The following is a 17,221-nucleotide window of genomic DNA, read 5'->3' as shown; positions in this document are numbered from 1 at the left end:
ATCTGCTCTTACTGATTGTTCATTGCATTACATATGATATATAATTCAGCACAGAAAGAAATAAAACACGAAAAGAGAATGTGATCATACGATAATTCAGTACGTAGTAAAATTAAATCGAACATGAAACGCAAATCAGATGCAGTCATACCATATTAGAATGGTGTGTACTGTAATGGATGTGCTTCTTTTCCATGAATCTTTTGTATGTATACGTACGTAGTACAGTACTGCATCCAATAATATTCTTTGTTGCAAAAATCACATTTCGAATACTGTAAGCGTACGAGGAGAGAGAGAGAGAGAGAGAGAGAGAGAGAGAGGGGCGTAAAATAGCGTACGTAAATTTTTATTATTATTGTTATTATTATTATTATTGTTGTTGTTGTTAATAAAATTATTATTGTTATTATTATTAATCATTATTATTATTATTATTACTGTACAGTATTATTATCATTATTTATTATTATTACGGTATTGTACTTAATCTACGTACGTTCAGTATGCGCGGGGGCATCTTCTATGAGTAACCAACGCGCCATAGTACTAAGACGGGTTGTGATTGGTTCAAGCGCTGATAGATGACGAATCAAAACTCAAGTTTTGTTATCTAGCCTGTGATTGGTGTTTTGCCCGCATCTTCTACCCGCAGCATCAAAGTTCTCGCGGGGCTGCATCGTTCACTTTCTCTTTCCGCGTATTGCTGAGTAGACGTTCTTAACTTTGTGAAGTTTAATCTGTGCTGTGTGCGACTGTTTTAAGTTGAACTTTTTGTTGAACTTTCTGTTACAATGCCTCCCAAGCGTTCTGCTTCTAGTAAGGCTGGTAGTGAGCCTAAACGCCACCGAAGGATGATGACGATAGCTGAGAAGGTTACGCTTCTCGACATGTTAAAAGATGGTAGAAGTTACGCGGCCGCCGGCCGCCATTTTGGCATCAACGAATCCACCGTTCGCTACATCAAGAAGGACGAGGCGAACATTAGAAAGACTGCTGCAATCACCTTTAGCAGATCAGCGAAGCGAGTCGTTTACAACGCGTAATAAAACGATCGTACGCATGGAAGGTGCTTTAGCTGTGTGGATTGCCGACTGCCGGAAGAAGAACATAGCGTTGGATACGAACACCATCCAAACAAAGGCTTTGAGCTTATATGAGAATTTTGCTGCAAAGGAACCTAAAGAGGACGACGGCAACCATGCTGAAGATGATGATGATGCAGATGATCCTCAACCAGGGACATCCACTGATTCCCAGCCTCAGAAACGTTTTTCCGCAAGCAAAGGATGGTTCGCGAAGTTTCAGAAACGCTTCGCCCTGAAAAGCGTTTCCCTGCATGGGGAGTCTGCTTCCGCTGACACTGCCGCTGCTGAAACTTACGTGAACCAGACTTTCAAGAACATTATCGCTGAAGGTGGATACAAGCCGGAACAAGTCTTTAATATGGATGAAACCGGCTTGTTTTGGAAGAGAATGCCGTCGCGAACTTTCCTGTTCAAAGAGGAAGCCAAAGCCTCTGGCTTTAAGGCATTCAAGGATCGCGTTACCCTCGTGATGTGTGGCAATGCTGCTGGATTTTTGTTAAAGCCGGGGCTTATTTATAAGTCGAAAAATCCTCGCGCTTTGAAAAATAAAAATAAGAATCTCCTTCCCGTGTACTGGATGCATAATCAAAAAGCATGGATTACAAAGATGCTGACCTCCAACTGGTTCCACCAGTGTTTCATCCCGCAAGTCCATGAATATCTCTTAGAGAAGGGCTTGCCATTCAAGATCCTTCTCCTTATGGATAACGCTGGTGGACACGCAACTGACCTGTCGCGTGAGGGCGTTCAGGTTGAGTTCCTGCCACCCAACACCACGTCATTAATTCAACCAATGGACCAGGGGGTTATCAGGGCGTTCAAGGCCCTCTACACGAAGAATACCTTGGCGGACCTCGTTGCGTGTGTGGATGCTGCCCAAGATGACGAGGATGAAGACTTCAACTTGAAGGCGTACTGGCGGCAGTACACCATAGCCACGTGCCTGCAGAATATTCAAAAGGCACTTCAAGAGATGAAACCTGCAACCGTAAATGCGAGCTGGAAGAAGCTGTGGCCCGATATTGTTTACGACGACAAGGGATTTACTCCGTCGGAAATCCAACACTCTGCAATACGGAAATCTGTGCAGTTGGCTGCCATAATTGGGGGTGACGGGTTTGGCGACATGACGACTGAAGACGTCGACGAGTTGTTGGACTGCCATTCCCAGCCCCTAACTGACGCAGACCTCGAAGACCTGACAAAATCGGCAAGTGAGGAAGAGAGTGAGGGTACCCAGGAAGAGACCCAAGAAAATGTCGAAGAAACGGGCTTAACATTAGAACGGCTTGCCAAGTTCTGCAACCATATGAAGGAGGCGAAAGAAATGTTACAAGAGTGGGACGAGGATATGGTTCGCTCGATGCAATTCTGCAACAAGGTTGATGACATCATGACTCCCTACAGGATGCTCTTGGATCGAAAAAAGAAGCAGCGGCAACAACTTCCGATCACAATGTTTTTTCAGCCTCGCAAAAAAGAGCCAGTTCCTCCTGCTAGTACGCCTTCGGAAGAAATTGAAGAAGTTGAAGAGGTGTCCCAGGAAAAGACACCTCCGTCTGAAGAGACGTAAAATACTATCATTGACTGCACAGTAGAACACATCATCAGCTTCATCATCATCATTTCTACTGTGCAGCAAATTCATCGCCATCGTCATTCAAGTTTTTCTTGAACTTCTTTCGTGGTGAGTACAGTAACAATCTTTATTTTTTACTTTAACCTGTTTTATAGTTTAGTAATGTACGTACTGTATGCATTAAGTTAAAGGGAAGGTTTTAAAAGTCTACATGTTGTAACCTATCATATTTTTTTTGTTTAAAATTTACATTTACGTACGTAAAACAATCTCTCTCTCTCTCTCTCTCTCTCTCTCTCTCTCTCTCTCTCTCTCTCTCAAATTGTTTTCCTGCTTTGCTACGTACAAGTACTGTATAATTTATATTTGTAAGGTAACATATTTTGTAAATGCTTTTACTGTAAATACTGTATGTACTGTATCATTATTTATCACTATCATCATGCGCGTTAAATGCCTTGTTTGTTCTGAGCGTGGTTGTTTACTGAGCGTACACGCCGTCGTTTCAGGCGGCGTCATAAAGAAAAAGATTTCATTTGGAAGTCCTAAGAAAAATACGTAAACTAAAACATTGGTAATAAAAAAATCAACATACAGTACTGTATAATCAATATAATCGATGCAAAAACTAACCTATACGTACATATATGTGTACACTAAATGAGTTTGTTTCTTCATTATGATCAGAGATAAACGTAAACAAAACATTGGTTGCCATTTTTTATCGTGCTTTTTAGGTGTTTAGGAAACACATGATATAAAATCGCCTTTAATATTTGTGCCTGTTTTAGTTTAGGGTGCTGTAGTACATGCATTAAGTGTTCTGTACATTAAAGGGTGGTTTGTTAACAGTACTACGTACAAGGGACGGTTTTAAAAGTCCGAATATACATGTTAAATAAATAGGTAAATATGCTGTCACTACTTCGCGGATTTTCACCTATCGCGCCCGCGTCTGGAACCTATCTACCGCGATAAACGAGGGTTCACTGTAAAATAAATTTTTGAATATACTTACCCGGTGATTATATAAGCTGCAGCTCTGCTGCCCGACAGAAAAACTCTACGTTCAAAATACGCCAGCGATCGCTATGCAGGTAGGGGGTGTACATCAACAGCGCCATCTGTCGAGCAGGTACTCAGTACTCAATGTAAACACAGAACCAATTTTCTCCTCGGTCCACTGGGTCTCTATTGGGGAGGAAGGGAGGGTCCTTTAATATATAATCACCGGGTAAGTATATTCAAAAATTTATTTTATTAATAAAAATAACATTTTTCAATATTAAACTTAGCCGGTGATTATATAAGCTGATTCACACCCAGGGGGGTGGGTAGAGACCAGCATTACTTGTTTACATTATTATGAGCTAAGTATTTTGTATTTCATTTTAGCAGTTATTCAAAATAACAAACATAAAATAAATAAGTACCTGGTAAGGAAGTCGACTTGAACAATTACTCTGCCTTTTTAAGTACGTCTTCCTTACTGAGCCTCGCGATCCTCTTAGGATGCTGAGCGACTCCTAGGAGCTGAAGTATCAAGGGTTGCCACCCATACTAAAGGACCTCATCAAAACCTCTAATCTAGGCGCTTCTCAAGAAAAGAATTTGACCACCCGCCAAATCAACCAGGATGCGAAAGGCTTCTTAGCCTTCCGGACAACCCAAAAAACAACAATAAAAAACATTTCAAGAGAAAGATTAAAAAAGGTTATGGAATTAGGGGAATGTAGTGGTTGAGCCCTCACCCACTACTGCACTCGCTGCTACGAATGGTCCCAGGGTGTAGCAGTTCTCGTAAAGAGACTGGACATCTTTAAGATAAAAAGACGCGAACACTGATTTGCTTCTCCAATAGGTTGCGTCCATTATACTCTGCAGAGATCTATTTTGTTTAAAGGACACTGAAGTTGCGACAGCTCTAACTTCGTGTGTCCTTACCTTCAGCAAAGCATGGTCTTCCTCATTCAGATGGGAATGAGCTTCTCGTATCAACAGTCTGATATAATAGGAAACTGCATTCTTTGACATAGGTAAAGAAGGTTTCTTAATAGCACACCATAAAGCTTCTGACTGTCCTCGTAAAGGTTTAGTTCGTCTTAAATAGAACTTAAGAGCTCTAACAGGGCATAAGACTCTTTCTAGTTCATTTCCAACCAAATTAGAAAGGCTTGGAATATCGAACGATTTCGGCCAAGGACGAGAAGGTAGTTCGTTTTTGGCTAGAAAACCAAGCTGTAAAGAACATGTAGCCGTTTCAGATGAAAATCCGATGTTCCTGCTGAAGGCGTGTATCTCACTGACTCTTTTAGCTGTTGCTAAGCAAACGAGGAAAAGAGTCTTTAAAGTGAGATCTTTAAAGGAGGCTGATTGTAGTGGCTCGAACCTTTCTGACATAAGGAATCTTAGTACCACGTCTAAATTCCAACCCAGTGTAGCCAAACGACGCTCCTTAGAGGTCTCAAAAGACTTAAGGAGGTCCTGTAGATCTTTGTTGTTAGAAAGATCTAAGCCTCTGTGATGGAAGACTGCTGCCAACATGCTTCTGTAACCTTTGATTGTGGGAGCTGAAAGAGATCTTTCCTTCCTCAGGTATAATAGGAAGTCAGCTATTTGGGTTACAGAGGTACTGGTTGAGGATACTGATACCGACTTGCACCAGCTTCGGAAGACTTCCCACTTCAACTGGTAGACTCTAAGAGTGGATGTCCTCCTTGCTCTAGCAATCGCCCTGGCTGCCTCCTTCGAAAAGCCTCTAGCTCTCGAGAGTCTTTCGATAGTCTGAAGGCAGTCAGACGAAGAGCGTGGAGGCTTGGGTGTACCTTCTTTACGTGTGGCTGACGTAGAAGGTCCACTCTTAGAGGAAGAGTTCTGGGAACGTCCACCAGCCATTGAAGTACCTCGGTGAACCATTCTCTCGCGGGCCAGAGGGGAGCAACTAACGTCAACCTTGTCCCTTCGTGAGAGGCGAACTTCTGCAGTACCTTGTTGACAATCTTGAATGGGGGGAATGCATAAAGGTCTAGATGGGACCAATCCAGTAGAAAGGCATCTATATGAACTGCTGCTGGGTCCGGGATTGGCGAGCAATAAATTGGGAGCCTCTTGGTCATCGAGGTTGCAAAGAGATCTATGGTAGGTTGGCCCCATGTGGCCCATAGTCTCTTGCACACATCCTTGTGTAGGGTCCATTCTGTTGGGATGATTTGACCCTTCCGACTGAGGCAGTCCGCTATGACATTCATGTTGCCTTGAATGAACCTCGTTACTAGAGAAAGGTTTAGATCTCTTGACCAGGTGAGGAGGTCCCTTGCGATCTCGTACAACGTCATAGAATGGGTCCCTCCTTGCTTGGAGATGTACGCCAAGGCCGTGGTGTTGTCTGAGTTCACCTCCACCACCTTGCCTAGAAGGAGGGACTTGAAGCTTTTCAAGGCCAGATGAACTGCCAGTAGCTCCTTGCAGTTGATATGTAACGTTCTTTGATTCGAGTTCCAAGTTCCCGAGCATTCCCGACCGTCTAATGTCGCACCCCAGCCCGTGTCCGATGCGTCCGAGAAGAGAACATGGTTGGGGGTCTGAACAGCCAGGGGCAGACCCTCTCTGAGGTAGATGTTGTCCTTCCACCAAGTCAGTGATGACTTCATCTTCTCGCAAATGGGGATCGAGACCGCTTCTAGCGTCTTGTCCTTTTTCCAGTGAACAGCTAGGTGAAATTGAAGGGGACGGAGGTGCAGTCTCCCTAACGCAATGCACTGTTCCAGGGATGAAAGCGTCCCTATCAGACTCATCCACTGTCTGACTGAACATCGGTCCTTCTTTAGCATGTTCTGGATGCATCCTTGGGCTTGACTTGTTCTGGGGGCCGACGGAAAAGCCCGAAAAGCTTGACTGTGAATCTCCATCCCTAAGTATACTATAGTTTGGGATGGGACCAGTTGGGACTTTTCCATATTGACCAGGAGACCCAATTCCTTGGTCAGATCTAGAGTCCACTTTAGATTCTCCAGACAGCGACGACTGGAAGAAGCTCTTAGAAGCCAGTCGTCCAAATAGACGGAGGCTCTGATGTCCGCTAAATGCAGGAATTTGGCAATATTCCTCATCAGTTTTGTAAAGACAAGAGGAGCCGTGCTTAGGCCAAAGCACAGGGCTTGAAATTGGTAGACAACCTTCCCGTAAACGAACCTTAGAAAAGGTTGGGAATCTGGGTGGATGGGGACGTGAAAGTAAGCGTCCCTTAGGTCTAAAGAGACCATCCAGTCTTCCTTCCTGACCGCTGCTAGAACAGACTTTGTTGTCTCCATGGCGAACGTCTGCTTTGTGACAAAGACATTCAGAGCACTGACGTCTAGCACCGGCCTCCACCCTCCTGTCTTCTTTACCACTAAGAAGAGACGGTTGTAGAAGCCCGGGGATTGATGGTCCCGGACTTTGACTACCGCTCCCTTTTCTAGTAAGAGAGACACCTCTTGCTTCAAAGCTAGTCTCTTGTCCTCCTCTCTGTACCTGGGAGAGAGGTCGATGGGAGACGTTGCTAGAGGGGGTTTGCGTACAAACAGGATCTTGTACCCTTCTCTGAGCAACTTCACAGATTGTGCATCTGCGCCCCTTTTCTCCCAGGACTGCCAGAATTTCTTGAGTCTGGCTCCCACTGCTGTCTGAAGAAGGTGGCAGTCAGACTCTGCCCTTAAAGGACTTGGTACCTTTCTTCTTATTCCCACGTCTCCCTTCGGCACGAGCACCTCCTCTGCTGGAGGCTCTGCCACGAAAGGGCGGAATGAATCTGGACGCTGGAGTGTCCATCCTGGGTCTAGACACGGTAGGCAAAGGGGTGGCTTTGCGGGCAGATGACGCAACCAGGTCATGCGTGTCTTTTTGAATCAAGGAGGCAGCAATCTCCTTTATCAACTCCTCTGGGAAAAGGCACTTTGAGAGAGGAGCAAACATAAGTTCCGATCTCTGACACTGTGTTACTCCAGCTGACAAGAAGGAGCAAAGGTTTTCCCGTTTCTTGAGGACCCCGGAAACGAACGAAGCCGCAAGCTCACTGGAACCGTCCCGTATGGCCTTGTCCATGCAGGACATAATGAGCATGGAAGTTTCCTTGTCAGAAGGGGAGATCTTCCTGCTCAACGCTCCCAAACACCAATCCAAAAAGTTAAAAACCTCGAAGGCTCTGAACACTCCTTTCATCAGATGGTCTAAGTCTGAAGGAGTCCAACAAATCTTGGAGCGTCTCATGGCTAGCCTGCGGGGAGAGTCTACTAGACTTGAGAAGTCGCCCTGGGCAGAGGCAGGAACTCCCAAGCCGAGAACTTCTCCCGTGGCATACCAGACGCTCGATCTGGAAGAGAGTTTCGCAGGGGGAAACGTGAATGCTGTCTTCCCAAGGTGCTTTTTGGACTGCATCCATTCTCCCAACACTCTTAAAGCTCTCTTAGACGAGCGGGGCGAGGACGAGCTTCGTAAAGGCAGGCGCGGATGACTGCGTGCCTAAAGCGAACTCAGATGGAGGCGAGCGTGGGGCCGCAGAAACAAACTGATCAGGATACATCTCCCTGAACAGTGCAAGAACTTTCCTAAAGTCCAAGGAGGGTTGCGTGGTCTTGGGTTCGTCGATGTCCGTATGCGGGTCGTCAATGTGTGCAGCGTCGTCATCATCAGAGAGTCCATCATCTGAATACTGAGGAGGAAGCGGCAAAGGAGTAGGAATTGGCTGGTCAGCTGAGTCCGGCAGCACGGGTGCATGCGTGCCTGAACCGGACGCAACGTCATGGAACTGTTGCCCAGTCTGTGAGCTGGCAACAACCATAGCAGCGCGGGTGCGCAAAGCGTCTACTCCTGACTGTCTAGTCTGCTGTGGGCGAGTAGTGGTAACCACACTGGGTTGCGGAGGTTGACGCACCGCGTCAAAACAAAACAACTTAGGTTGTTGTTGTAACTCGCGAACGTCAACGGAAGGTTCCGTGCGTCGCTGAACGTCAACATGCGGCTGGCAGGGTACACTGGAACGCATGGGTGGCGGGACTCTCACAGCTGGAGTGCGGGAGAAGGTAGCCTCAGCGTCCACTGGACGCACAACCGTGGGTGGTTGTAGGCTAGCGGTTGGTGCAGCGTCAACCTTCTCCGCACGAAAGTCCTGCATTAATGACGTCAACTGTGTCTGCATGGTCTGCAGCAAAGACCACTTAGGGTCTACAGTAGCAGGTGCGGCAACAGACGGTGTTACTGCCTGATGCGGTACCGCTTTGCCTCTCTTAGGAGGTGTGCAGTCATCGGAAGACTGCAGCGAGTCCGAACTGACCCAGTGGCTACAACTGGGCCGTTGGACTTGCGCGGAAGGGACCGACTTGCGTTTAAGAGGCCGCGAGACCTTGGTCCATTGTTTCTTTCGAGAAACATCTTCCGCAGACGAGGAATAAATGGGCTCTCTCGTCTTCTTGTGGGTGGGGCGATCTTGGTTAGATACGTCCGAAACCACGGAGGGAACGTCTGTTCGCTGATTAAAGCCTCTCGAACCCTTTGGTCGTACGACATTGCTTCTCCCCTGGGCTTGGGAGCTTGCAAGAGGTCCCGGACTGGGAGGACGACAGGCACGAACAGACGAACCCTCAAGCGCAACACTATCTACAACACTTTCCACAACACTACCACTCACTTTGTCACTACCCACTGCACTCTTACACTTCAACTCCTTGACGTCTGCCATGAGTTGGTTACGGTCACTCGCCAATGACTCGACTCTCTCACCCAGAGCCTGGATGGCACGCATCATATCTGCCATCGAAGGTTGTTGAGTGCTAGAAGGGGGATCAGGAGCAACCACTACAGGGGAAGGAATAGGTTGTGGGGCATGAGGAGAGGAAAAATCAACGGAGCGAGATGAACTTCTCCTGACCCTATCTCTCTCTAGCCTACGTGTGTATTTCTGGAATTCGATGAAATCGAATTCCGAAAGCCCAACGCATTCCTCACATCGATCTTCCAATTGACAGGTCTTATCCCGACAATTGGAACAAATGGTGTGAGGATCGATAGAGGCCTTCGGAAGACGCCTTGAACAGTCCCTAGCATTACACTTCCTGAATTTAGGGACTTGAGAAGGGTCAGCCATCTTGAATTAGTCAAAGGGGAATTCAAAATCTATCCAAAGTCGTCAACAAATAATCCAAAATCAATAAAAGAATGCAAGGATGTATTGAAGATAACCTCTGCAAAGCGAAAGCTAATAACTAGAAATGTGTACTTCACCAAAATCTGTGAAAACCAATCCAGTAAGCAACAGCGAATTTAGTAGGTCTTGCCGGTGGCACGACAGAGAGAAAATTGGTTCTGTGTTTACATTGAGTACTGAGTACCTGCTCGACAGATGGCGCTGTTGATGTACACCCCCTACCTGCATAGCGATCGCTGGCGTATTTTGAACGTAGAGTTTTTCTGTCGGGCAGCAGAGCTGCAGCTTATATAATCACCGGCTAAGTTTAATATTGAAAAATGTCAAACTAGCCCGCACTCGTCAATTTCTCACAGCGAATTCCAGTTTCCCTAGAAATTAATTTATCAACTGACTTGAACAATTATTACTTGATAGGTTACCAATGAAAGATATTTCAGAGCCTTTGTATAATGATAGACAGGAACTCCCGGCTGCATAAACTACCTAACCTAGGCTTCCCCACCTAACCTACAAGCCATGATCTTCCGATACAATTTTAGAACAATAAGATATAACATTTCTAATAAGAAATGTGCGAAAACAGGACAAAACGTGACTAATACTTTTGAGATTTGTAAAAGGCTACAGAACGTAACAAACCCACCTAACCTAACCTAGTAGTTCCCAGGTCAAAGACCTAGCTAGGGGGCAAGACCCCCAGACCTCTCTTCCCAGGTCACAAACTAAAAGTAAATAACAAATAAATCCTTACATTATGATAAAGTAAATAAAAAATAAATCCTTACCAGAACTGCACTCTGAGGGATAGCACAATGAGCTTTTAAAAAATCATTCACTACACAAAGAGTACCATGATACAGTACTCACTGTGAAACTTGACTATAGCATCGAAATAACCATAAGGGCAGCCATTACACTTTATTACGTTGGACTCTATAACGCACACCTAACACAGTTACAAAGAAACAGGATATGTCTAAAGAAAACTGGGTGTGTTACAGAACTGCCTATATCACACTCAAGCATACATACATGCCCAAATATAATAAACTTTGCCATACGGTAGGGGGAAGGAAGGAGGAGGAGCTACTGATAATTGAATGAACAGGAGTAATTCCATAGGTAAAAAGGAAGTGGAAAGATGGCTTGTGCGTAGGAAGTATAAAGTCGTTATCGCGCAACAAGCTATACACAAATGAGCAAACGGGAGCAGATACACCGATCTGTAAAATGTAAACAAAAGTGAAATAAATATTTCAGGGGAAGAGGATACCCATATTTTGCAATTTTCGTGGATTTATAATACACCCAAGAAAATAATGTATAGAGAAGAAAACTTCGTTTTACATTTATCTATCGATTCGCCAGTAAATTTTCCCAACCCAAATCCCCCAGTTCCCACTGGGTTGCAAACGAAATATATTTTAGAAGAAAAAAGGATTTTTTAAATACATAACCCCAATTCCTTATTAGTAAAGTTTTTCCAGTGTTCTACAATAATTCTTCCAATAGGGGGGGATTACCCGTCTAGACTGCCGCAGTATTTCTAGCGATGGGGTTGAAAATAAGGGAGTTATGGGGCCTGACTGTCATTATACACACTGATATTTCGAAGCCCAATGGGTAAGAAAAGTGTTCAGAGCCTTTGTATATCAGCGGCCAGTTCCTCATGCATTGATTAAAAATGGACCTAAACTTTCCCCCCTAACCTAACCTACATACCTAACTCGGGGGATAACGCACCCCTCCGACCCCGGTTACACTGCCATATTCTAAGTTAGCCATAATAATACATACAGGTGGCCGCTATCCTACATACACCCGAAGTGTTCTATAGTTAGGCCAAGCCACCCTGGCCCCTGTAAGGATATTCCATCACAGCAGTGTTAGGATGGAAGGTGAAGTTTTAACAATTGAGCCATTGATACTGTATCTATTGTTAATCCTCTAAGTGCTGTATTAATATTGGATCATAAATTCGTTAACGTTTTACTGTACAAACGAAGGAACGAGACCGACTACAACCGACCCGTAGAATGTCAACAAATAAATGAAAAATATACCGTTAGTATAGGATATAGATAATTAGCGTATTTTTTCATCGGTTTATTATATATCCAAGAGAGTAATGTATAGAGACGAACAGGCTTCTTTTACCATTATATATCATTTCCCCACCAAAAACCCCGACTTCCCACTGGGGGTCCCCCATTATCGGTGGATATAGATATATGTATGTATTTCTGAAACTCTTCATTTGCAACAGGAACGAGTGTTATTTTCGAAGAGAACGAAAAAAGTAGTTAAATAATACATTTTTCCCTAGGTTACATTACCCTGTAATACAGTACAATAATACCATAAATTCTAAGCTTCACGCTAAGCGCTGAGGCCGGGAGATCACTGGCTACACTAAACTTGCCACCATGCGTTTAATCAGATTAATAATGCTACCTAAACGTTGTAAACTACTTTTAGGTAATTTTTATTATCAACAGAGACTAAATATCCAATGACAAATAATATACTTAAAGTTGCCTAGGGGACAGATGGCCTACCGCCTACCTGTAGTGATGCTTTACATTCCTGGCACCAATCTAGCCCAGACCAACATATTTGCGTTTACATTTGATATAATGAATGCCTAATAAATATTTCCCATTATCAGAATTAATCAAATCTCACAATACATTTTGCCGTCAACTCACATATTTCAGATTTCTTGCCAATGTTGGTGCTTCTAAATCTAATACCGTCGGGGAGCCATTAGTTGCTTACGGGATTTAATAGCAAAATTTTACATCAAACTTTATGCTTTTCTGTAACCTCAATTTAATTGCTTGTTTTCCCTATAGCGAATTTGTTTTATTTTCCTGGGCTTTAGATTGACTGTTAATCATCTCTTAAATCAACAGGCAAATTAAAAATATTGAATTTTTATGAACACTCCTCATGCCCAACTTCTTGGAGATTTGATATTGAACTTTAGGACAACAAAATTATAAAACAAGATTTCAATAAAAATGCTAAAATCTACAGGCTATGCTACGAACGAAGAAAGAGCCCGTGCACGCACAAGGCTGGCCGAGCCTGCAACAACAGCCAAAATTAAGACTTCAAGTTGATGGAAAATACTTCCGAAAAATAGGCCTATTGATTTTTTTTCAAAGCAAGATTCCATTCATTCGAATTTATGTGGCATGCAATTCATTATAAAACGGCATAGAAACACCTTCAAGTTACAAGCCACAACATTGCTCTTTTTATTTATCACCCACACATGCAAAAAAGGAATGTTAGGCTATTTAACATAACAACCTTCGAGAAAATACTAATGGAGAGATTCACGAAGTACGAAAAGACGGAGGTAAAAGCAACCATTGTAATCATTACTAAACGCTAGTTTCAAAACAGATATCTGCCTTATTTAAGAACTCAACATAAGAGAAAGGATCAAATCAATTTTGGGGAAACCCGAATTTTATGAGGTTACAATAGTCACTCAATAAGAAAGAGAAAAGCCCATAGAATATGAAAAACGCCTGATAAAATTATTGAAGTGTTACTGATGAATCTGGTGGTGAACTGTAGATATCACTTAATTCTTAAAGGTCTTTGCAGTGTCCATTCGACCTCTAAATGTCGCAAATTTTTCATCTCCTGTTACTGTATGGACATGAATCATGGTATAACAATTAAACAATATAAAAAAGATTCTGAAGATCTGAGAACAAAGCTCTCAGAAGAATATTAAGAGTTAAAAGACAGGACAGGATTAGAAATGAAACTATAAGAGAAATTACTCAAATGCCATATGAGGATGAGATCATGGCGAGGGGTAGATGTAGATGGTTTGGGTATGCTCTTCGCATTTCCCAGGAGAGATTAGTTCACCAAACTTCCAATTGGGCTCCACAGGGCACTGGAAGAGTTGGAAGACCCACGCCTATGTGGCTGAGGACTATGAAGCGTGAAGTAGGAGATGGTGAATGGAGAAGTGTTGATTTAAAAGCTCAAGATAGAGGCAACTGGCTAAGTCTACCCGAGGCCCTTTGCGTCAATAGACGTGGGAAATGATGACGATTTTAACCCAGTTTCCACCTCCATTCTTCCGTGCTACTGTGCTTCTGTTAAAATTTGTTTCACAGAGCAACTGCACGTTCATTGTTAGTTGCATATCGGCACTTTAAAGGCCCAACTTATCCATCCAATCCTAGTCCACTGATAAATCAACCCACGCCGGTGATATAAGAAATAAAAATTATAGAAAACAATAAAAAAAAATAATGTGTACATATAAGATAGAATATACACATATATAAAGAAGACGAATGTGTCCAAGGGTAAACAGAAATCCTGCAAACCATCTGAGTAGTTATGCAAATAGTATTAAAAATGCAGCATGTCTGCAACTGTTTCTGGTGTAAGGAATAACCAGGCATTAGACATTTGTAGCACTGTGAATTTTATAAATTGGACGTTGTTTAGCTTAGAATTTCCATTACTTTATCCACAGGATTGTCTTGAATTGATATAGTGATAAAAATTTATTATAGTATACTGTCGCAGTTACTCTTATAATCCACTGCCTAAATTTCTGACGGTACTTGGTCCTGTTCTAATATAATGATGTAAGTAAATGTATCACAAGAATTCCCTTCATTTACGTACAGATTCTACCACACCCGTACAAATCTTGTGCGTGACTCATGTTATTGTCATCATTACTAGCTAAGCTACAACCCTAGTTGCAAAATGGGATGCTACGACCTGAAGGGCTCCAGCAGGGAAAATAGCAAGCATCTGCAAGTATATAGGCCTACCTACTTTATTTCAGAGTGTATTGGCATCAATATTTGTGTCAAATGTCAGTTTCTTTATGTCAATGTCACTTCCTTCCTCCAGCTTTATTTTCCTAATTCTACAACCACTTTAAACCCATAGCAAACATACATATTTGGTAGACTGTGCAAGTGAAATACTTCAAGTAAGAAGTGTTTATAAGGGTAGACAACAGCGTGTGCAATTGCGATCAAGCAAATAAAAAAAGAGAAATGTTGATTTCAATAATAAAAGAAAATAGTTTATATACGGAATGTAATGCCAATGTAAAAAGTCAAGGCAAAGGTAAGAGGCGATTATATCAAAGATAGAACATTTTAAAGCTGTTTATAGCTGTTGCTATATTTCTTTAAATGTTTTAAGCACAATTTTATTTGCTCAATTGCGTTACTACATCTTGAAAAGGATTTTTATTTTCAATATAAATGATATGTCTAATCCGAAAGAGCGGATGAATTATCCGTTTTGTTGCTAATCGCGATGAATTAAAAGCAACCAACTTTCCAGTTTAACAGGTTCTTCAATCATCATATAAGTCGATCATGTTACACCAACTCTCTTAATCTTTAACATATGGCATAACAAGGATAGTACGAGATTTTTAAAATAAATTCAACACATCTAGTTTTGATCATTCAGCTTCTATTTTCCCAGTCAATTAAAAAAGAGACTGTTTTGTATTGACGGTCATCATTTACAATTTAAAATGATCACATATATGAAAAGTGTTTTTTCTTTTAAATAAATACTAAAAAGGGGTTAAATGTTTTGTATAACCGATGAACTAAGGGTAATTTCCTATGAATAACTTTAATTCTTCCTTGTTCAGAGTATTGTTCTGTCTGGTCTTCAGCTGCTGACTCACATCTTAATTTGTTCAACATAAACTTACGGTCTATCAAATTTCTCATTCCTGAGCTAGATATTGATCTTTGGTGCCATCGTTAATTCTTTATGCATGTTGCATAAGATTTTTCATAATTCTGACCATCCTTTTCATTTGGATCTTCCCAGACTGTAACATATTGTTCTTACAGTCTTTCCTTCGCCATCATAAGACCCAACATTACACAGTATTCTCGAAGTTTTGTTCCAGCTGTGACCAGATTATGGAATGATCTTTCTAATCAGGTGGAACTTCAAAAGTTTAAACTTGCAGCGAATGTTATTTATGTTGAACAGGCTGACACGAGTCTATCTTATATATGAAATATTTGTTTTAACGTTGTTACTGAATTTGAAATGTTCCATATTCTTTATTCATTAATTCTCATATAGTTAATTTATTACCTTATTTCCTTTACTACCTGGGCTATTTTTTCCCGTTGGAGCCCTTTTGGAAACTAGGGTTGTAGCTTAGCTAGTAATAATAATAATAATAATAATAATAATAATAATAATAATAATAATAATAATAATAATAATAATAATAATAATGGTTACCGTAACATCAAATCCGCCATGAGAGTTAATATACTCATGCACGTCAAAAGAGGAACTTAGGAAAAAAAAAAGCTGTTCATAGAACTGCTTACAATTCTTATCAGGGGTCTGATGCAAGCAGCAATGAGCTACTTTTCAAAACATAAGTGAAGCATGAGATTTGAGATACACAAGGCGAAACTGTGTGAAGGAATAGCCAATGCACTTTGAAACTGATTCATCAAAACTACAATTTTAAAAGAAAAAAAAAAAGAAGCAATTTGGAGGGTCGGTACAGACTCCTCATATCAAGACTATCACTGCCAAATAAAATCCGCGGATAAATCATAATGACTTTTTTTTTTTTACATCTGGATAATACGGGGCCAAAAGAGAAACCCTTTCTGGTACAAACCAGGAACGTAAATGGTGACCTACCTTGAAATCTTCACTCTTTGTTGTTAAAATATTAATTGTAAGTAGGTTAAGAAGAGTGGCTCCTCAACATCTATACTTTTGTATTGATAATGCATCTTTAACTATATACATCTCATTTCAAATTCCAGGTGTAATTTTTTTTAATTGTAAATTTAATTTTGAGAAACGCTTTCGGTTTGTTTCTTTTTCATTTGCACAGAAATTAGCGTATTGATAAGTCTTAAGATTTTTTATGATCAAATTTTGTCCTGAGAAAAGGATTTAATTCTTTCATTCTGCGATGTTTCGAGTATTGTTCTCTTGTCTGGTCTACAACTGCTGACTCCTCATCTTAATTTGTTGGACAAAAACTTGCTGTCTAACAAATTTCTTATCCATTGTCTGGATAACAATCTCTGGTACCATCGTTCAAATAGATTATTTTTTGTTTCAAAAGATTGTTCATAATTCTTAATACCCTTTTCATTCAGATATTCCCAGACTGTACCTTTTTGTACGCAGTACTAGGTATTACTGTAAATTCTAATAGTCCTTCTCCATCATAAGGTTCAATACTATAGAAATTTTATTCCAGCTATGAACAGACTGGGGAAGGATTTTCCTACACACGAGATTGAATTGGTAGAACTTCAGAAGTACAAACTTATTGCAAATTGCTTTTCTGTTGAA

At 41.7% G+C, this 17,221-nt stretch overlaps 1 protein-coding gene across 3 annotated transcripts in view; it reads right to left on the bottom strand.

Annotated features, from left to right (window-relative positions):
• LOC137622926 (focadhesin) overlaps positions 1–17,221 on the bottom strand; it is a 252,821-nt gene that overhangs the window by 209,830 nt on the left and 25,770 nt on the right. The window contains exon 1 of one of the 3 annotated variants that reach the window (XM_068353495.1): positions 12,559–12,828. The exons of 1 other annotated variant lie outside the window; for it this stretch is intronic. The gene's annotated coding sequence lies outside the window, so the exon portion shown is untranslated. Of the gene's footprint in view, positions 1–12,415; positions 12,471–12,558; positions 12,829–17,221 lie in introns of those variants that run through there. One more of the 3 variants, XM_068353497.1, reaches the window with a different exon arrangement.

Source organism: Palaemon carinicauda, chromosome 30 (genome assembly GCF_036898095.1).
Source record: "Palaemon carinicauda isolate YSFRI2023 chromosome 30, ASM3689809v2, whole genome shotgun sequence".
Taxonomy (NCBI): domain Eukaryota; kingdom Metazoa; phylum Arthropoda; class Malacostraca; order Decapoda; family Palaemonidae; genus Palaemon; species Palaemon carinicauda.
This window is presented reverse-complemented; position numbering and strand designations above follow the sequence as displayed.